Genomic DNA, 19,634 nt, shown 5'->3' on the forward strand with positions numbered 1-19,634 from the left:
TCAATAGAACATGAAACCCAATTTTCCTTCCTTCTTCTCCTACAGGGATGATTTTTACAGTGAACGATAATATACATAACTACATATCTATCTTTTCTGTGATTTTGAACCTAACAGTAGGTTGATTTATCATAAGTTTAGGACCTACAGGCTTGAAGGCTGCTGTGTAAACAACCAGCATAAATGTTGTTTGAGGCTTTTCCAATGCAATAACTGCTTGTGTCATGTCAGATAGTGTTGTGTAAACTGCACAATATATCTAAAAAAAACAGCTGCTCATCATCTTCTGGTGCTGCTGATGAACTGCTGTTGTGGCTCACAAATTTATGTGCTGGCTAACTAGCAAAGTGCAGGCATCAAGGGACAAGGCTATAACATCATTGTGGAAGAATAATAAAGGACATCAACATCCAGTGCTCATCAACAGGAAAAAAATCTGCAGACTAGGGATATGCAGTGTGGGGAAAAGTGTGGTCACATTCCATGGACCCAATGCAGTGAAGTACTACAGGGCTAGAGTTGGTGCAAGTGCAGATGAGGCTGCATTCTGTTAAATATGACCTGGGTGTAAGAAGACCAGGAGTACATAAAATCCCATGTCAGTATGTGAAATATTACATTGCCTAATCGTGTAGCACTTTTAAAGACAGATGTGATGAACACAGATGACACAAAAGATTAGTTTAACCAGTAAAACCTGCACTCTCTTGACATGGGAAGTGGTGTGAACTACAGAGAAACAAAGAAACTCTTGTCTGTCTCCATGTACTGGGCATCCATAATTAAAAACATGGTCAAAAGACATATAACTGATGACTTAATTAACAGAGATTTGGCATGTCAACTCAGCAAAGCATGGGCACCAACACTGGCAACACTAAAGCATTGTTGGTCACAGTCAAACAAATGCAGTGAGTTAAGAGAGATGGGATATTGAAGAAAGGGCAGTTAACTTGGCCACCAACACCTGGCCTGTATGTATATGCTGTGTCCTCAGTTGGATCCATGGCAAGTTGAATTTTTATCCTCACCCCTGGCACCTGAGCTTTTCTTGCCACGCTGCACATGAATTGGTGAGCAACAACAGCAATACATTAGTAGCACCTGAAAATGATTAGCAGCTGTCTCATGAAAACATTGCACACTTTACATAACATTATTCAGTACAAAGCCCACGAATCATTCATGTACTTGTCTCATTGGGAAAGCCTCAAACAGCTCAACTGGGAGAAGATGGCCAACAGAATACATGAGTTTGATAAACTCTGTAGCAAGAGAAATAGATTCTCAGATTTTTATTGAGATGTCTGGACCAGCAGACTATACCTACATTCACCAAGATTACCTATTATATAGATTCTGGGCCTGCTAAGAGAATTAAACAATGAGCTAGCAGGACACTGGTGTGAGATCTTCCATTATACAAGGTAAGAACTAAACAGACCCTCCAGAAGCATGATTTCTCTTCATTTGAATATCTTGTCAAGTTTGCCATTGGATTTCTGGAAGTGTGTCGACAGTGCCATGCAGTCACTTCTGAACTGGATGCAGCAGCTGGTCATGGTGCACCATACTTCCAAGTTCAATCACCTTAAATGTCAATCATAAAACAAAGATAAACTAGGCAGGTGCACTGTGATTAATCTCACACATAAAACCACTGAGTGACACTGCAATATCAGTGCTGGTAAAGGGACTAAATTTCTCACCCACTCCAAAGAATTTGCCCATCAAAAATTTTATCAGGCCACTGAGCATGGTGTCTTGAAACTTCTCAGTGAGGCTACAGAACAAATAAGGCAAGAGACTTGTAGGGCGATAAATAGGATTCCCACACCTGAGTGGAACATAATTTGTGAGGAATGACACATGCTCTGTTCCTAAAGAGAAGACACAGAAATAGTAATTTTACCTGCTGACAAGAGAAACACTGCTGTTTTCCTTCCTGCAATATCTTATTTTGGCAGGGCTCAGCATATTGTCATTTCCAGAAGATTCAGATGAATATAATACAATGGAAGACATCCACCCTCCTCAAATCCAGCGAGTTCCCTGAAAAAGAGCTTAAGATTATGAGTGCCAGTTCCACCACAACTTTATGGCCTGCTGAAGAACTTAAAGGAGGAGATCCATTTCATCCCATTGTGATCAATACATATTACATAACAAGACAACAAGACATCTGGCTTCTCTTTTCTACATCTACATCCACATATTACTCCACAAATCACCACAGAGTGCATGGTGGAGGGTACCCTGCGCCACTACTAGTCATTTCATTTCCTGTTCCACTTGCAAATAAAACAAGGGAAAAACCGTTATCTATATGCCTCCATATCAGCCATAATTTCTCATAACTTATCTCTGTGGTTCTGATGCAAAAGTGTGTTGGTGGTGGTAGGATTGCTCTGCAATCAGCTTCACATACTGGTTCTCTAAATTTTGTCAATAACATTTCTTGAAAATAATGTCACCTTGGCTCCAGTGATTCCCATTTGAGTTTCCAAAGCATCTCCATAACAGTTTCCTGTTGTTTGAATTTACTGTCAACAAATCTATCACCCCAACTCAAATTACTTTGATGTCTTATTTTAATCCAACCTAGTGTGGATCCCTAACACAGTACTCAAGAATATGTTGCACTACTGTCCTATATGCAGTCTCCTTTACAGACGAACCACACTTTGCTAAGATTCCTCTATAAAATAAAGTAGACCATCCATTTCCTTCTCACAATCCTCACATGCTCATTCCATTTCATATTGCTTTGCAGTGTTTCACACAGATATTTAACAACATGACTGTGTCAAACAACATATTACTAGTGCTCTGTCCAAACATTATGTGTTTGTTTTTCCCACATGTCAGCATTAATTTACATTATACTACATTTAGAGTTAGTTGCCATTCATCACAGCAACTATAAATTTTGTCTGAGTCATCTTGTATCATCTTACAGTCACTCATTTTTGACATCTTCTCATACACCACAACATCATCATTAAACTGCTGCAGATTGCTGATCACCCTGACCACCAGATCATCTATGTATATAGAAAATAATAGCAGTTCTATCACACTTCCCTCGGACATTCCTGACGATACGCACATACGTGATGAACATTTGCTGACAAGAGCTTTACTGGGCTCTATTACTTAAGAAGTTTTTGAGCCACTCTTATATCTGGGAAAGATATCCCATTTGCTCATTCTTTCATTAACAGTCTTCAGTGGGATATGGTGTCAAACACTTTTTGGAAATCTAGAAATATGAAATCTGCTTTTGCACTCCATCCATTTCTTGCAGTATATCATGTGAGAAAAGGGCAAGCCAAATTTCACACGAGCAATGGTTTCTAAAACAGTGCTTATTCATGGACGTAAACTTTCCAGTTTCTAGGAGGTTTATTATATCTGAACTCAGAGTACATTCCAGAATTCTACTCCTTCATCTACATCAGCATCTACAAAGAAACTCTGCAAGACAATGTATGGTGTGTGGCAAAGGATATGCTGTACCACAACTTGTCATTTCCACTCCTGTTCCAATTGCAAATAAAGAGAGGGGAAAACAGCTGTCTGTATTTCTCTGTATGAGCCCTAATTTCTTGTATCTTATCTTTGTCATCTTTATGCCCAATGCATGTTGGTGGCAGTAGAATCGTTCAGTAGTCATCTTCAAATGCCAGTTCTCTAAATTTTCTCAATAGTGTTTCTTAAAACGAACATTGCCTTCCCTCCAGGGATTCTCATCTAAGTTCCCAAAGCATCTCCATAACACTTACATGTTGTTCAAACCTACTGGTACCAAATCTAGCCACCCATCTCTGAGTTGCTTTGATGTCTTCCTTCAGTCTGACCTGGTACGGATCCCAAATACACGAGAAGTACTCAAGAATAGGTTGCACCAGCATCCTATATGTGGGCTCCTTTACAAGTGAACCACTCTTTCCTTAAATTCTCCCAATAAACCAAAGTTGACCATTTGCCTTCCCTACCACAGTGTCCTTACACTAGGTCCACCTCATATCACTTTGCAACGTAACACCTAGATATTAAAATGACTTGACAGTGTCAAGTAGGAAACTAGTAATACTGTATTCAAACATTAGAGGTTTTTTATTCTTACTCATCCACATTAACTTCCATTTTTCCACATTAGGGCTAACTGCCAATCATCACACCAACTGAAAATTTTGTCTATTTCATCTTGCATCTTCCTACAGTCACATAACTTCGCACCTAACCATACACCACAGCATCATCAGAAAACGACTGCATGTTGCTGCCCAGCCTCTCCACCAAATCGTTTATGTATATAGAGAACAACAACAGTCTTATCATGCTTCCCTGCAGCCCTCCAGATGATACCCTTGTCTCTGATGAACACTCACCATTGAGGACAACATGGTGGGTTCTGTTATTTAAGAAGTCTTTGAGGCACTCACATATCTGTGAACTTTTTACATATACTCATACCTTTGTTAACAGCCTGCAATGGGGCACCATGTCAAATGCTTTCCAGAAATCTAGAAATAAGGAATCTGCCTGTTGCCCTTCATTCATAGTTCTCAGTATATCATGTAAGAAAAGGGCAGGCTGAGTTTTGCACAAGTGATGGTACCTGAAACCATGCTGATATGTCAAAATAAGCTTCTTAGTCTCAAGAAAGTTTATTATATTCAAAATGAGAATATGTTCTAGGATTCTGCAGCAAACAGAAATTAGAGATATTAGTCTGTAATTTTGAGGGTCCGTTCTTTTATCTTTCTTATATACGGGAGTCATCTGCGCTGTTTCCCAGTCACTGAGACTGGGAAACAGCCAATGTTTGCATTATTCTTCTGTGTGAATGATTTCTTACATGTGAAATTTAAAATTTCAGCTTTTGTTTTGCTATCTTCAAATGACACCACAGAATGGTCAACAAGGGACTGAATGGAAGCCTTGAATCGACTTAGCAATTTTACATACAACCAGAATTTTCTGAGGTTCTTTGCCTGGTCCTTTACTAAGGTGTGATGGTGCTAGTTATTGTATGTTTTGTGCATGGATTTTTTCACAGACACATGAATCTCTACTAACCTTTGCCTTTTGTTATTTGTGTGTCCCCTTCTGAATCTAGAATGCAACAGCCTCTGTCTTCTCAGCATCCACTGAATTTTGTTATTAAGCCATGGTGAATCTTTTCCACCCATTATCCACTGACTAGACATGTAACTCTCCAGACCACAGTTTACAGTCTGCTTAAACTTTGCCCATAATTCCTCTACTTCCATCTTACTGGAACTAAGTGATGCCAATTCACTGTCTAAGTGAGATGTTAATAACTGCTTATTTGCTCTATCCAGCAGAAACACTATCCTAGCCTTCTTGACTTATTTATTAACTTTTGTAATCACAGTGGATATAATGATATCATGATTGTTAATTCCCGTTTCTATACTGACATTGTGATAAGGTCTGGCCTATTTGTGGCTACAAAGTTTAAGATATTTCCATTGTGTGTGGGTTGCTGAGCTAGCTGCTGAAGACAATTTTCATAAAACGTGTTCAAAAGTATTTCAACAGCAGAATCACGTGGCTGGTTAAACCATCCAACAATTAATTTAGTTTCACGTGCACCTGTTGTATTCAACCAGATGACTTCATTATCAGACTCAACTTTGTCCTCAGTAGAGACAATATTTTTGGCAACTACAATGAACACTCCCCCTGCTATAGCCCCTATCTGTCTTTGCGATATATGTTACACTACTCGCTTAATATCTCAGAGCTTTCCACTTTGGGTTTCCTTAATAAACTGATGTTAAGGAAATTAGTTTGTTTGCAGGTCAATTGTTTTACTTTTCTTATATACAGGAGTCACCTGGGGTTTTTCAATTGCTTGGGACTTTTTACTGGCTGAGAGATACACGATAAATGCAATCTCAGTAAGGGGCAATGCCATACAGTACTCTTTTTACAACGAAATTTGGAATCCATTGGGACCAGGGGACTTATTTGTTTTCAACTCTTCAGTCTATGCCAGGGATGCTTATTACTATGTTGGCCACAAGGGACTCTGTGCATTGGTCAAACAATGGTACATTTGTATGATTCTCATGCATGACCAATTTTTTAAGTATGGAATTTAAAACTTCAGCTTTCGTTTTGTTATCTTCAACTGTCACACCAAACTGGTCAACAAGTGAGTGGATGGAAGCCTTACACTCAGTCATTTTACATAGGACCAAAGTTTTCCCACCTTCTCAGTCAGATCTTTTTCTAAGGTATGAAGGTGATATTTGTTGAATGCTTCACACAAAGATCTTTTCATAGATGCACAGACTTCTGCTAACCTTTGCCTGTCATCATTTGAACATTCTCTTCGGAACAGAGAGTACAACAGCCTTTACTTACTCAGAATTTTCCAGATTTTGTTGCTAAGGCATATGGGTGTTTTCCATCCTTAATCCACTTACTACACACATACTCTGCCTAAGTTTGTATGTAATTCCCCTATGTCCTTTACATTGGAACTAAGTGATTGCAGTTCATTGGCTAAGTGAGATACAAACAACTGCTTATCTGCTGTTTCTAGCAGAAACACTCTCCTAGCCTTCTTAACTGATTTATTGACTTTTGTAACTACACTCACTGATATGACATCATGATCACCAATCTCTGTGTCTATAATGACACCATTGATAAGGTCTGACCTGTTTATAGCTACAAGGTGTAAGATATTCCAATTGTGTTGGAGTTGCTGAACTAGATGCTAAAGACAGTTTCCAGAAAGGTGTTCAAAAGTACTTTGCAGGACTATCTGTCTGTACCAACTGCAACAAATCCACAGATGTCCCAGTCTATACTTAACAGGTTAAAGTTGCCTCCAATTAGTAGTGTATGATTTGGGTAGTTATGGACTACTGACCTTATACTTTGTTTGAATGACTCTAGAACTGTCGCAGCTGAATTAGGTGACCAGTAAAAACATCCAACAATTAATTTGTTTTCAGCTAGGCCTGCTATACATGACCAGATAACTTCACTGTTACTCTCAATTTCAACCTCAGTAGAGAGAATATTTTTGTCTTGTTATGGGAACGCTCTACCTCCTATGGCATCTTAATCAGTCTTTCTGATAAACGTACCATGACCCACTAAATATTCAGAGCTTTCTACTTCAGGTTTTGCCAGCTTTTGTTCCCAAGAATAATTTGAGCACGAGTTTTCCTTGAGGGCTGTAAATCTGAAAACTTTGTTATAAATATGTCAACAGTTTACTAATAAAATTTTCACAGTAAAAGGGTCTTTAATGTGCACATGGTCTGATAGTCCTATCTGCATATCATCTGGTGAGTGTTCATTCTCTACTCTGTGTTTGTGCAGAATAGGAACTCTGGTAAGCATGTTCAAAATGCATTTGACCAAACCTTAGAAGCAGCCAGAAGAAGCAGAGTACTCCATGAGGATTGCTTTTCTACCTACAGTGACATTATGGACCCAAGACTTGGTGCCTCACATTTTCTACCAAGCCAGCACATAAACTGGTAAGCCACAACAGCCATGTGCCAGTAGCACCTGAAGATGATGAACAGCTGTCTCATGGAAATACTGTGCTGTTTACACAATACTGTCTGATATGACACCAGTGAACCATTGAAGCAACCACTATATAGCCACATAAGCAGTTGAGTGATATGTATGGTATATTGGCTCTACAACAAATTAACATGTTTCACAATACTATAAATTCACAATAATACAAAGCCCAAAATATGCAACAAACTAATTAAAATTAAACCACCTTGACTCTTATATTTATAACAATGGAAAATTCTGAATGGAATACAAACAATAGTATGAGTAAACACAATGACACATTGCATACTACAGAAATTGAGCAGCTGATAGGCACTTAAATGGAAAATATAATATTGTGGCTCACATTTTAAAACTCAGGTCTTTTCTCTAATGTACGGAGTGGCTAAGGGAAAGGAAATGTAAGAGATATGGAAAGAGAGGGAAACCAGTAGAAAAGAGTGTGTATATATTGCCTGTGATAAAAATTACAAGATTCAGGCACAGATGGTTATTTTTTTAAAATTGGGATGAATGGAAGATGAGATAGGTCAAAGGTAAATTGAGAGAGAGAAAGAATATTGAGAAAACAATGAGGATGAGGAATGATTTATTTCCAAAGAGACACTGCCAAAAACAAACATCTGACTCACAACATTCCAGGTCAGGAAATACTGAACCTCATCTTTGTGAAAGTTACAGTTACACCTCATAGTGCCACAGATTTAGAAATATGCTCTCCAGTTTTGTTCCCAGTTCTATCAAACTGGCATTCTGATACCCCTCCAACCTTCAATCCTCATGCACCATCCCTTTTACTAAATTGGTTTTATCCTAGTGAGAGATGCAGGTGAATACTGTATTTCTCCTACACATCCACCCAGTCCTGTCCTGCCCCAGCATGGGCAGAAGCCCTAGTGAAGACAACCATTTTTTTTGGGTCATCAGTCTACTGACTGGTTTGATGCGGCCCGCCACAAATTCCTCCCCTGTGCTAACCTCTTCATCTCAGAGTAGCACTTGCAACCTACGTCCTCAATTATTTGCTTGATGTATTCCAATCTCTGTCTTCCTCTACAGTTTTTGCCCTTTACAGCTCCCTCTAGTACCATGGAAGTCATTCCCTCATGTCTTAGAAGATGTCCTATCATCCTGTCCCTTCTCCTTATCAGTGTTTTCCACATATTCATTTCCTCTCCGATTATGCATAGAGCTTCATCATTCCTTACCTTATCAGACCACCTAATTTTCAACATTTGTTTATAGCACCACATCTCATATGCTTCGATTCTCTTCTGTTCTGGTTTTCCCACAGTCCATGTTTCACTACCATAGAGTTCTGTACTCCAGATGTACATCCTCAGAAATTTCTTCCTCAAATTAAGGCTGGTATTTGATATTAGTAGACTTCTCTTGGCCAGAAATGCCTTTTTTGCCACAGCAAGTCTGGTTTTGATGTCCTCCTTGCTCCATCCATCATTGGTTATTTTACTGCCTAGGTAGCAGAATTCCTTAACTTCATTGACTTCGTGACCATCAATCCTGATGTTAAGTTTCTCACTGTTCTCATTTCTACTACTTCTCATTACCTTCGCCTTTCTCTGATTTACTCTCAAACCATACTGTGTACTCATTAGACTGTTCATTCCATTCTGCAGATCATTTAATTCTTCTTCACTTTCACTCAGGATAGCAATGTCATCAGCAAATCATATCATTCATATCCTTTCACCTTGTATTTTAATTCCACTCCTGAACCTTTCTTTTATTTCCATCATTGCTTCCTCGATGTACAGATTGAAGAGTAGGGGCGAAAGGCCACAGCCTTGTCTTACACCCTTCTTAATACGAGCACTTCGTTCTTGATCGTCCACTCTTATTATTCCCTCTTGGTTGTTGTACATATTGTATATGACCCGTCTCTCCCTTTAGCTTATCCCTACTTTTTTCAGAATCTCTAACAGCTTGCACCATTTTATATTGTTGAACACTTTTTCCAGGTCAACAAATCCTATGAACGTGTCTTGATTTTTCTTCAGCCTTGCTTCCATTATTAGCCATAATGTCAGAATTTCCTCTCTCATGCCTTTAATTTTCCTAAAGCCAAACTGATCGTCACCTAGCGCATTCTCAATTTTCTTTTCCATTCTTCTGTATATTATTCTTGTAAGCAGCTTCGATGCATGAGCTGTTAAGCTGATTGTGTGATAATTCTCGCACTTGTCAACTCTTGCCGTCTTCGGAATTGTGTGGATGATGCTTTTCCAAAAGTCAGATGGTATCTCTCCAGACTCATATATTCTACACACCAATATGAATAGTCGTTTTGTTGCCACTTCCCCTAATGATTTTAGAAATTCTGATGGAATATTATCTATCCCTTCTGCCTTATTTGACCGTAAGTCCTCCAAAGCTATTTTAAATTCCAATTCTAATACTGGATCCCCTATCTCTTCTAAATCGACTCCTGTTTCTTCTTCTATCACATCAGACAAATCTTTACCCTAATAGAGGCTTTCAATGTATTCTTTCCACCTATCTGCTCTCTCCTCTGCATTTAACAGTGGAATTCCCGTTGCCCTCTTACTGTTACCACCGTTGCTTTTAATGTCACCAAAGGTTGTTTTGAGTTTCCTGTATGCTGAGTCTGTCCTTCCGACAATCATATCTTTTTCGATGTCTTCACATTTTTCCTGCAGCCATTTCGTCTTAGCTTCCCTGCACTTCCTATTTATTTCATTCCTCAGCGACTTGTATTTCTGTATTCCTGATTTTCCCGGAACATGTTTGTACTCCCTCCTTTCATCAATCAACTGAAGTATTTCTTCTGTGACCCATGGTTTCTTCACAGCTACCTTCTTTGTACCTATGTTTTCCTTCCCAATTTCTGTCATGACCCTTTTTATAGATGTCCATTCCTCTTCAACTGAGTTGCCTACTGCGCTATTCCTTATTGCTGTATCTAGAGCATTAGAGAACTTCAAAGGTATCTCGTCATTCCTTAGAACTTCCGTATCCCACTTCTTTGCATATTGATTTTTCCTGACTAATGTCTTGAACTTCAGCCTACTCTTCATTACTACTATATTGTGATCTCAGTCAATATCTGTTCCTGGGTACGCCTTACAATCCAGTATCTGATTTCGGAATCTCTGTCTGACCATGATATAATCTAATTGAAATCTTTCCATATCTCCTGGCCTTTTCCAAGTATACCTCCTCCTCTTGTGATTCTTGAGCAGGGTATTCGCTATTACTAGCTGAAACTTGTTACAGAACTCAATTAGTCTTTCTCCTCTTTCACTCCTTGCCCCAAGCCCATATTCTCCTGTAACCTTTTCTTCTACTCCTTCCCCTACAACTGCATTCCAGTCGCCCATGATTATTAGATTTTCGTCCCCCTTTACATACTGCATTACCCTTTCAAAATCCTCATACACTTTCTCTATCTGTTCATTTTCAGCTTGCGACGTCGGCATGTATACCTGAACTATCGTTGTCGGTGTTGGTCTGCTGTCGATTCTGATTAGAACAACCCTGTCACTGAACTGTTCACAGTAACACACCCTCTGCCCTACCTTCCTATTCATAACGAATCCTACACATGTTATACCATTTTCTGCTGCTGTTGATATTACCCGATACTCATCTGACCAGAAATCATTGTCTTCCTTCCACTTCTCTTCACTGACCCCTACTATATCTAGATTGAGCCTTTGCATTTTCCTTTTCAGATTTTCTAGTTTCCCTACGATGTTCAAGCTTCTGACATTCCATGCCCCGACTCATAGAACATTATCCTTTCATTGATTATTCAATCTTTTTCTCATGGTAACTTCCCCCTTGGCAGTCCCCTCCCGGACATCCGAATGGGGGACTATTCCGGAATATTTGCCAATGGAGATATCATCATGACACTTCTTCAACTACAGGCCACATGTCCTGCGGATACATGTTACGTGTCTTTAATGGAGTGGTTTCCATTGCCTTCTGCATCCTCATGTCGTTGATCATTGCTGATTCTTCCGCCTTTAGGGGCAATTTCCCACCCCTAGGACAAGAGAGTGCCCTGAACCTCTACCCGCTCCTCCGCCCTATTTGGCAGAATGAGACGGACTTCTTATGCCGGAAATCTTCGGCCGCCAATGCTCATTATTTATCAAAATTTAGGCAGTGGTGGGGATCGAACCCGGGACCAAAGACGTTTTGATTATGAATCAAAGACGCTACCCCCCTTTTTTTTTTTTTTTTTAACATCTGTTCAGGGTGGACGTCATAAGACATCCGTTTAAGTTCGTTTTTGATCGATTAGCTCAGTTCTTTTTATTACAGAGGGCTGCTAACCCTCTGACACACTGAGCTACCATGCCGGCTATCCCTAGACCACGGGTACATATCACGTAATTACTCTCCTGCAGCTACTGTTAAGCTCTGTATATGGGCATAACCATCAACCAGCAGACAGCCTTAATGAATGGTCACTATCAAAGGGTGGGCAGGTATAAGCTTCACCACACAATGAAACCATACTGCTCAGCACATGGTTGATTCAATAGTTACTTCAAGAGTTGCTCTTTACATAACTTTCCAATATGTCCCCAAAATAAAAGCCTATGTCAGCTGGATTGATAGTAACTGTGCTTCCAACACATTCTACAACCACATAACTACCTAACTTTAGTCTCTGCTAATTCTTGTCCTAAGTCTATCCCTAACCACCATTCACACAGTTTTATCAGCAACTTCCCTCTGTCTTTACTCCACACTCCTCTCCCAAGTATCTCTGAATGTAGCATCCAGCTATCCACCCATAATCATATGAATGATCTTTTTCTGCTTCTATACTCCTATCCTTTTTCCATGCTGTCCCTCTAGCACCTACCCCTCCCATATATATAGTGGTCCATTGATCACAACAGGGCCAAATATCTGATGAAATAAGTGTCAAACGGAAGAACTACAAAGAACAAAACTTGTCTAGCTTGAAGGGGGAAACCAGATGGTGCTATGGTTGAACTGCTAGATGGCGCTGCCATAGGTCAAACAGATATCAACTGCATTTTTTTAAAATGGGACCCCCGTTTTTTATTACATATTCCTGTAGTATGTAAAGAAATATGAATGTTTTAGTTGGACCACTTTTTTTTTAGTTTTGTGATATGTGGCACTGTAATAGTCACAAACACGTGGCTCACAATTTTACATGAATAATTGGTAACAGGTAGGTTTTTTAAATTAAAATACAGAATGTAGGTACATTTGAACAGTTTATTTCGGTTGTTCCAATGTGATACATGTACCTTTGTGAACGTATCATTTCTGAGAATGCATGCTGTTACAGCATGATTACCTGTAAATACCACATTAATGCAATAAATGCTCAAAATGATGTCCGTCAACCTCAATGCATTTGGCAATACGTGTAACGACATTCCTCACAACAGTGTGTAGTTCGCCTTCCGTAATGTTTGCAAATGCATTGACAATGTGCTGACACATGTTGTCAGGCATTGTCAGTGGATCACGATAGCAAATATTCTTCAACTTTCCCCACAGAAATAAATTCAGGGATGTCAGATCCGGTGAACGTGCGGGCCATGGTATGGTGCTTCGATGACCAATCCACCTGTCACGAAATATGCTATTCAAAACCGCTTCAACCGCATGTGAGCTATGTGCCAGACATCCATCATGTTGGAAGTACATCGCCACTCTGTCATGCTGTGAAACATCTTGTTGTAACATCAGTAGAACATTACGTAGGAAATCGGCATACATTGCACCATTTAGATTGCCATCGATAAAATGGGGGCCAATTATACTTCCTCCCATAATACTGCACTATACATTAACCAGCCAAGGTCGCTGATGTTCCACTTTTTGCAGCCATTGTGGATTTTCCATTGCCCAATAGTGCATATTATGCTGGTTTATGTCACCGCTGTTGGTGAATGATGCTTCATCACTAAATAGAAAGCATGAAAAAAATCTGTCATTCTTGCGTAATTTCTCTTGTGCCCAGTGGCAGAACTGTACACAACATTCAAAGTCATTGCCATGCAATTACTGGTGCATAGAAATATGGTACGGGTGCAATCAATGTTGATGTCGCATTCTCAACAGCGACATTTTTGAGATTCCTAGTTCTCGCGCAATTTGTCTGCTACTGATGTGCGGATCAGCTGTGACAGCAGCTAAAACACCTACTTGGGCATCATCATTTGTTGCAGGTCATGGTTGACGTTTCACATGTGGCTTTACACTTCCTGTTTCCTTAAATAACGTAACTATCCAGCGAACAGTCCAGACACTTGGATGATGGCATCCAGGATACCGAGTAGCATACATAGCACATGCCTGTTGGGCATTTTGATCACAATAGCCATACATCAACACGATATCGACCTTCTCCGCAATTGGTAATCGGTCCATTTCAACACGGGTAATGTATCGTGAAGAAAATACCATCTGCACTGGTGGAATGTTACATGATACAACATACTTATAGGTTTGTGATTATTACAGTGGCATCTATCACAAAGCGTAAAAACTGCTCCAACTAAAACAGTCATATTTCTTTACATACTACATGAATGTGTAATGAAAAATGGGGGTTCCTATTTTAAAAAAACGCATTTGATATGCGTTTGACCTATGGCAGCACCATCTAGCAGGACAATTGTAGCGCTATCTGGTTTCCCCCTTCGAGCTAGATGAGTTTTGGTCTTTGTAGTTTTTTCGTTTGATGCTTACTTCATGAAATATTTTGCCCAGTCACTATCAATGGACCATCCTATATATTTGGACCCATATACTTGAGGCAGCCTGACAGGCTTCAGTGGATCAATCACAGACCACCTAGGTGATGTTCATCCATTGCCACTACCTTGTTCATTTGTTGTTTGCTGGTGTTGGTATTATAAATGAACTGTGTATGCCAAGTGAAGTAAAGTGTTCAAACATGATATGTTGCACTTAATTACAGAGTGTAATTATTTCTTACTCTTTCTTCAAAGAGTTTATACTGAACTACTATTGATATAAATCTGTCTAGGTGGTAGCAGCATCATCTGGTGATGAATGCCTGCTAGTCAGACATGTGCATGGTGCATGCAGTATCAGAGAGCATGCTGTCTGTATGTAGAATGGGGAAGGCATGAAATCTATCTGTGTTTGATCAAGGCCATATTGTGATGGCCCGGAGGTTCAGCTCAAGCATTTGGGAAACTGCATGACTTGTAGAGTGTTTGGGGAGTGCTGTAGTGAGTGTCTTCAACACATGATGAAACCAAGGTGAAACAGCATCCAGACATCATGGGGTTGAGTGGCCACTCCTCATTACATATGTAGGACATCATAGGCTGGGCAGACTTATAAATCAGGACAGGTTGCAAACTGTGGTGCAGCTAACATTAGACTTTAATGCTGGGCAGGATACAAGTGAGTCTGGACACCCATGCACTGAACATTCCTAACAAAGGGCATCCATGGCCAACAATCCATCAATGTGCCAACATTAATACTATGACTTTGGCAACTACAACTGAAATGGGCATGTGATCATTGACAGTGGACACTGCAGCAGTGGCAGAGCACTGCATGGTCTGATGGATGCCGATACCTTCTTCATCAGGCCAGTGGGAGGGCACAAATCTGTCATTTCCATGTGACCAGTTCATGGAAAGCTATACTGTGTGACAGAGCTGGAGGACATTCACATGGACATCCATGGATCCAGTGGAAGGCACCATGATGGCCAAGGAGTATGTTCACTGGTTGCAGACCACATACACCCCTTCATGACAATCATGTTTCCCGATGGCAGTGACATTTTTTAACAAGATAATACATCATGCCACAAGGCCAGGAGTGTGACGGAGTGGTTTGAGGACACAGTGGTGAGCTCCAATTGATGTGCCAGCTCCCAAACTCACCACATCTGAACTTGATCAAACATATCTGGGATGTGATTGAATGTGGCACCAGAACTCATCACCCCCCCCCCCCTCCTCCCCCCCAGAATGTACTGGTATAAGGTGACTTGTGTGTGCAGGTGTGGTACCAACTTCCTCCAGTGACCTACCAAGGCCTCATTGCTCCCATGCCATGATGAGTTGCCACCCCTTATCCTTGCCAAAGGCAAACACACTGGTTATTATGTAGGTAGTCATAATGTTCTGGAAGATCAGTATACAAAGGTTGTTCAATAAGCAATGCAATGCATTTTTTCTGAGAGCAGGTTGTTTGAATTCATGAATCCAATATATCATATCATTCCTCACTCTTTTGGTTACAAAATCCTATTTTTCAACATGATCTTCATTCAATGCCACCTTAGTAGTCGGACCTGTCCGCCCGACTGCTACCAGTCTACTAGTCAATATTGGAGCCAATGTCTTGGTGCATCAGTAGCCTCTCCATCATCCATGTACTGCTTCCCATGGAGTGCATCCTTCATTCGGCAAAACAGATGGAAGTTGGAAGGTGTGAGATCCAGGCTGTAGGTTGGATGAGGAAGAACATTCCAATGAAGTTCTGTGAACTCCACTCAGGTGTGCAGACTTGTCTGTGGCTATGTGTTGTCGTGGAAAAGGAGGAGTTCATTTGTATTTTTGTGGTGACAGTCATGCTGAAGTTGTTTCTTCAGTTTCTTGAGGGTAACACAATACACTTCTGAGTTGATCATTGCACCATGAGGAAGGACATCAAACAGAATAACCCCTACAGAGTCCCAGAAAGCTGTTGCCATGACTATACTGGCTGAGGGTGTACCTCTGAATGGTTTCTTCAGAGGAGAGGTGACGTTGTGCCACTCCTTGGATTGCCTTTTTGTTTCTGGTTCAAAGTTATGAACCCACATTTCATTACCTGTTATGATGTTTGACAAAAAATTGTCAGCCTCCTAACATGCAAACAGTTCTGTTCCTTTGTTGCTCTTTATGGTCTTATGTTAGGCAGTGAGAAACCCAGCAGGCACACACCTTTGAGTACTCCAACTGGTGGGCAAGTGTGTCAGCACTACCAACAGGTATGTCTAGTTGGGCAGCAGGGTATTTGATTGTGATCCTTTAGTCACTCCAAGTGTGACTGTGCACCCATTTCAACACAGCAGGAGTCACAGCAGTGTGCAGCAGGCATGTGAGATATCAGAAAGGTTTGTGCACTCTTGTTACAATGATGGTAGATATCTTGCTGAATAGATCACCATGCTTTTGTGAACTGCCATGTCTCCATAGACATTCTGCAGTCATCCATTGATATCTGTGATGGTCTGGTTTTTTGCCAAAAGAAACTCAATGACAGCTCTCTGCTTTGAACATACCTCTGATACAGATGCCTATGAATATCATTACCACCTATTGGAATTTCATGAAATGGTAAAGGCTGAAGGGGGAATATTCCATCACATCCCACAACAAATTCTGCAGTTTTTTCAACTGAAAATGGCTGAGAAAAAAAGTGTTGCATTTCTTATTGAACTCCCCTTGTATATCTTTATATATCAACATATCCTTTGATCATAAAACTATCAGGTTCTCATTTGTTGATTATTGTATCTGATTTTCATACAGCAGAGATGCTAGTACAAGCAAGTGTATCACTCACTACCCTGCTTCACCGTTGGCACAACTATTATGGAGTGAATCATTTTTGCTCATGATACTTCATATAGACTAGGATAATACTAGTCCAAAACACACAATAATATACTGATTTGGCTGCCATAAATAAATTAGGCGTGTACTTGATATAGCAATAAGTGCTGCCTGGATACATATACTACTATCAGAAAGCAGAGAGTGTGCTAGTTAGATTACTGCAGATAACATGTATATTAGTCAGTGAAATAGAAGCTGATATTTGTTTTACAGTTTGAATTAGTTAATGAACACCTGAGATGTATTTAAATTATTTGTTTCTGTAATTTTTTTCATGTTTCTTAATGATATTCTCACAACATAGAAATACTTTACTCAATAGAATATGAGGTGCTCAGTGACATTTCTTCAAATCACCATTTGTTCAGTCAGAATTGGATTCCATATAGTCCAATAAAGCATACTGTGCAAACCTAAAAAATAGTAAACACTATTCTGCTCTGTACACTGATTCAGTATAATTCATGTACATATCTACATCTACATCTACGTCTACATCTATATTGTGCAAACCAGCATGAGTTGCATGGCAGAGGGTGTGTCCTATTTTACCAGTCATCAGAGTTTCTTCTCGTTCCATTCACATATGGAGCATGGGAACAATGATTGTTTGAATGTCTCTGTGCATGCAGTAATTTTTCAAATCTTATCTTCACAATCCCTTCATGAGTGATACGAAGAGCATTGTATTATATTCCTAGAGCCATCATTTAAAGCTGATTCTTGTAACTGTGTTAACAGACTTTTTCAGGATAGTTTACATCTATCTTGAAGAGCCTTACACTTCAGTTTCTTCAGTATCTCTGACACTCTCCCACAGATAAAAAAAAAAAAACTGTTACCATTCGTACTGCCCTTCTCTACATACATTCAGCATCCCCTGTTAGTCCTATCTAGTATGGGTTCCACACACTTCAGCAATATTCTATAACCAGTGAGTGATTTGTAAACAATCTCCTTTGCAAAATGATTGCACTTCCTTAGTATTCTACCAATAAACTGAAGTCTACCACCTGCTTTACCCACAACTGAGTCTATGTGATCATTCCATTTCATATACCAACAAAGTATTATGCCCAGGTAACTGTATGAGCTGGCCAATTACAAAAGTGACTCACTGATGTTGTAGTCATAGGGTATCAATACTTTGTGGTAGAAAAGCATGTTACCAAGAGATGGTGTCTATAAGTTACCATGTACTGTAACGCTGTAATCAAAACATGGGCATCATGTCACATAAGATACTGAATACATTTCTCATAGTGGTTTCCATCTGTTAATAATACAAACCAGTAACTACCACTTAAGAATTATGGCTCTCAGAATACCACAGAACTGTGTGACACTTTCGAAGAAGGCACAGAGAGATCCCTCACAAACCATCTCCCCACAAATAGTTTGTGTTCCAGATGATGTACATGAATAGCGTCAGTATAAACCCAGAACTATGGTGCCAAGGAGAAACTGAAAAACTGACATAATGCAGTGTTAATAACTACAGGGTTTGTCTGATGCAATATGACTGTTGGTGGAAAATTTGAAGATATTATGGTATAGTACTAGTGCACTACTAAAACAAATTGGCTCTGGCGTGAGGCAGACTGATCATATTTGTAACAGACATTTTCTATGCCTGTTACTGTACTTTGACTGTAATATCAAGGACTCACTGCTTTCCAGCTTATTAACTGCTTTAGTCATAGTCTATATTGGAAAAGGCATGATCACATTTCATAAGGTTCAGGATCTGTACTACGTAAATAACAGTGTATTAAAGGAGACCACTCACCAAAAAGCAGAACTACTTCATTGTTGATAGGCAAACACACAAAAAAGAAAGCTTGGTAGCTTTTGGGGTTATCATTTGACAAGCTAGAGTAAAATACAGAAGAATGTGTGTGTGTGTGTGTGTGTGTGTGTGTGTGTGTGTGTGTGTGTGTGTGTGTGTGTCTGTCTGTCTGTCTGTCTGTGTATTTTACTCTGGAAGCTACCAGGTTTTCTTTCTTTTGTGTGTGCCTGTTGACAACTCAATACTTCTAATTTTTGGTGTGTGATCCCTTGTAAGCCAACGGTATATACATTCTACAGGAACTTTCCTACAACATTTATTGTGTCTATACTATTAGAGGTACAAATAAAAGGGGTAAGTAGAGGGGAAGGAAGCAAGTAAATAATTTTGATACACGTATGTCGAAACCAATACTTCTCCAATACAGTGGATTATGACTGAGTACATGCATACCTTATAACAGAGTCCTCAAGAACCCAAACTGAAAATATATGCTTAATGACTAACAAATTAAAAACCACGATTCATGTGAAGGCAGGCTTCAGCATGTCTCCTCACTAATATCCATAAATGTTAAAAAATACCAGGCATGTTCTGAGAGCATAAATAAGGGTGCACAA

The 19,634-nt window shown here is 39.7% G+C and overlaps 1 protein-coding gene across 1 annotated transcript in view; it reads left to right on the forward strand.

The window, feature by feature from the left end:
• The window catches only part of LOC126298156 (histone-lysine N-methyltransferase 2D-like), a 989,658-nt gene that overhangs the window by 861,838 nt on the left and 108,186 nt on the right, over positions 1-19,634 (forward strand). The window lies entirely within an intron of this gene.

This window comes from Schistocerca gregaria, chromosome X (assembly GCF_023897955.1).
Source record: "Schistocerca gregaria isolate iqSchGreg1 chromosome X, iqSchGreg1.2, whole genome shotgun sequence".
NCBI classification, from domain to species: Eukaryota; Metazoa; Arthropoda; class Insecta; order Orthoptera; family Acrididae; genus Schistocerca; species Schistocerca gregaria.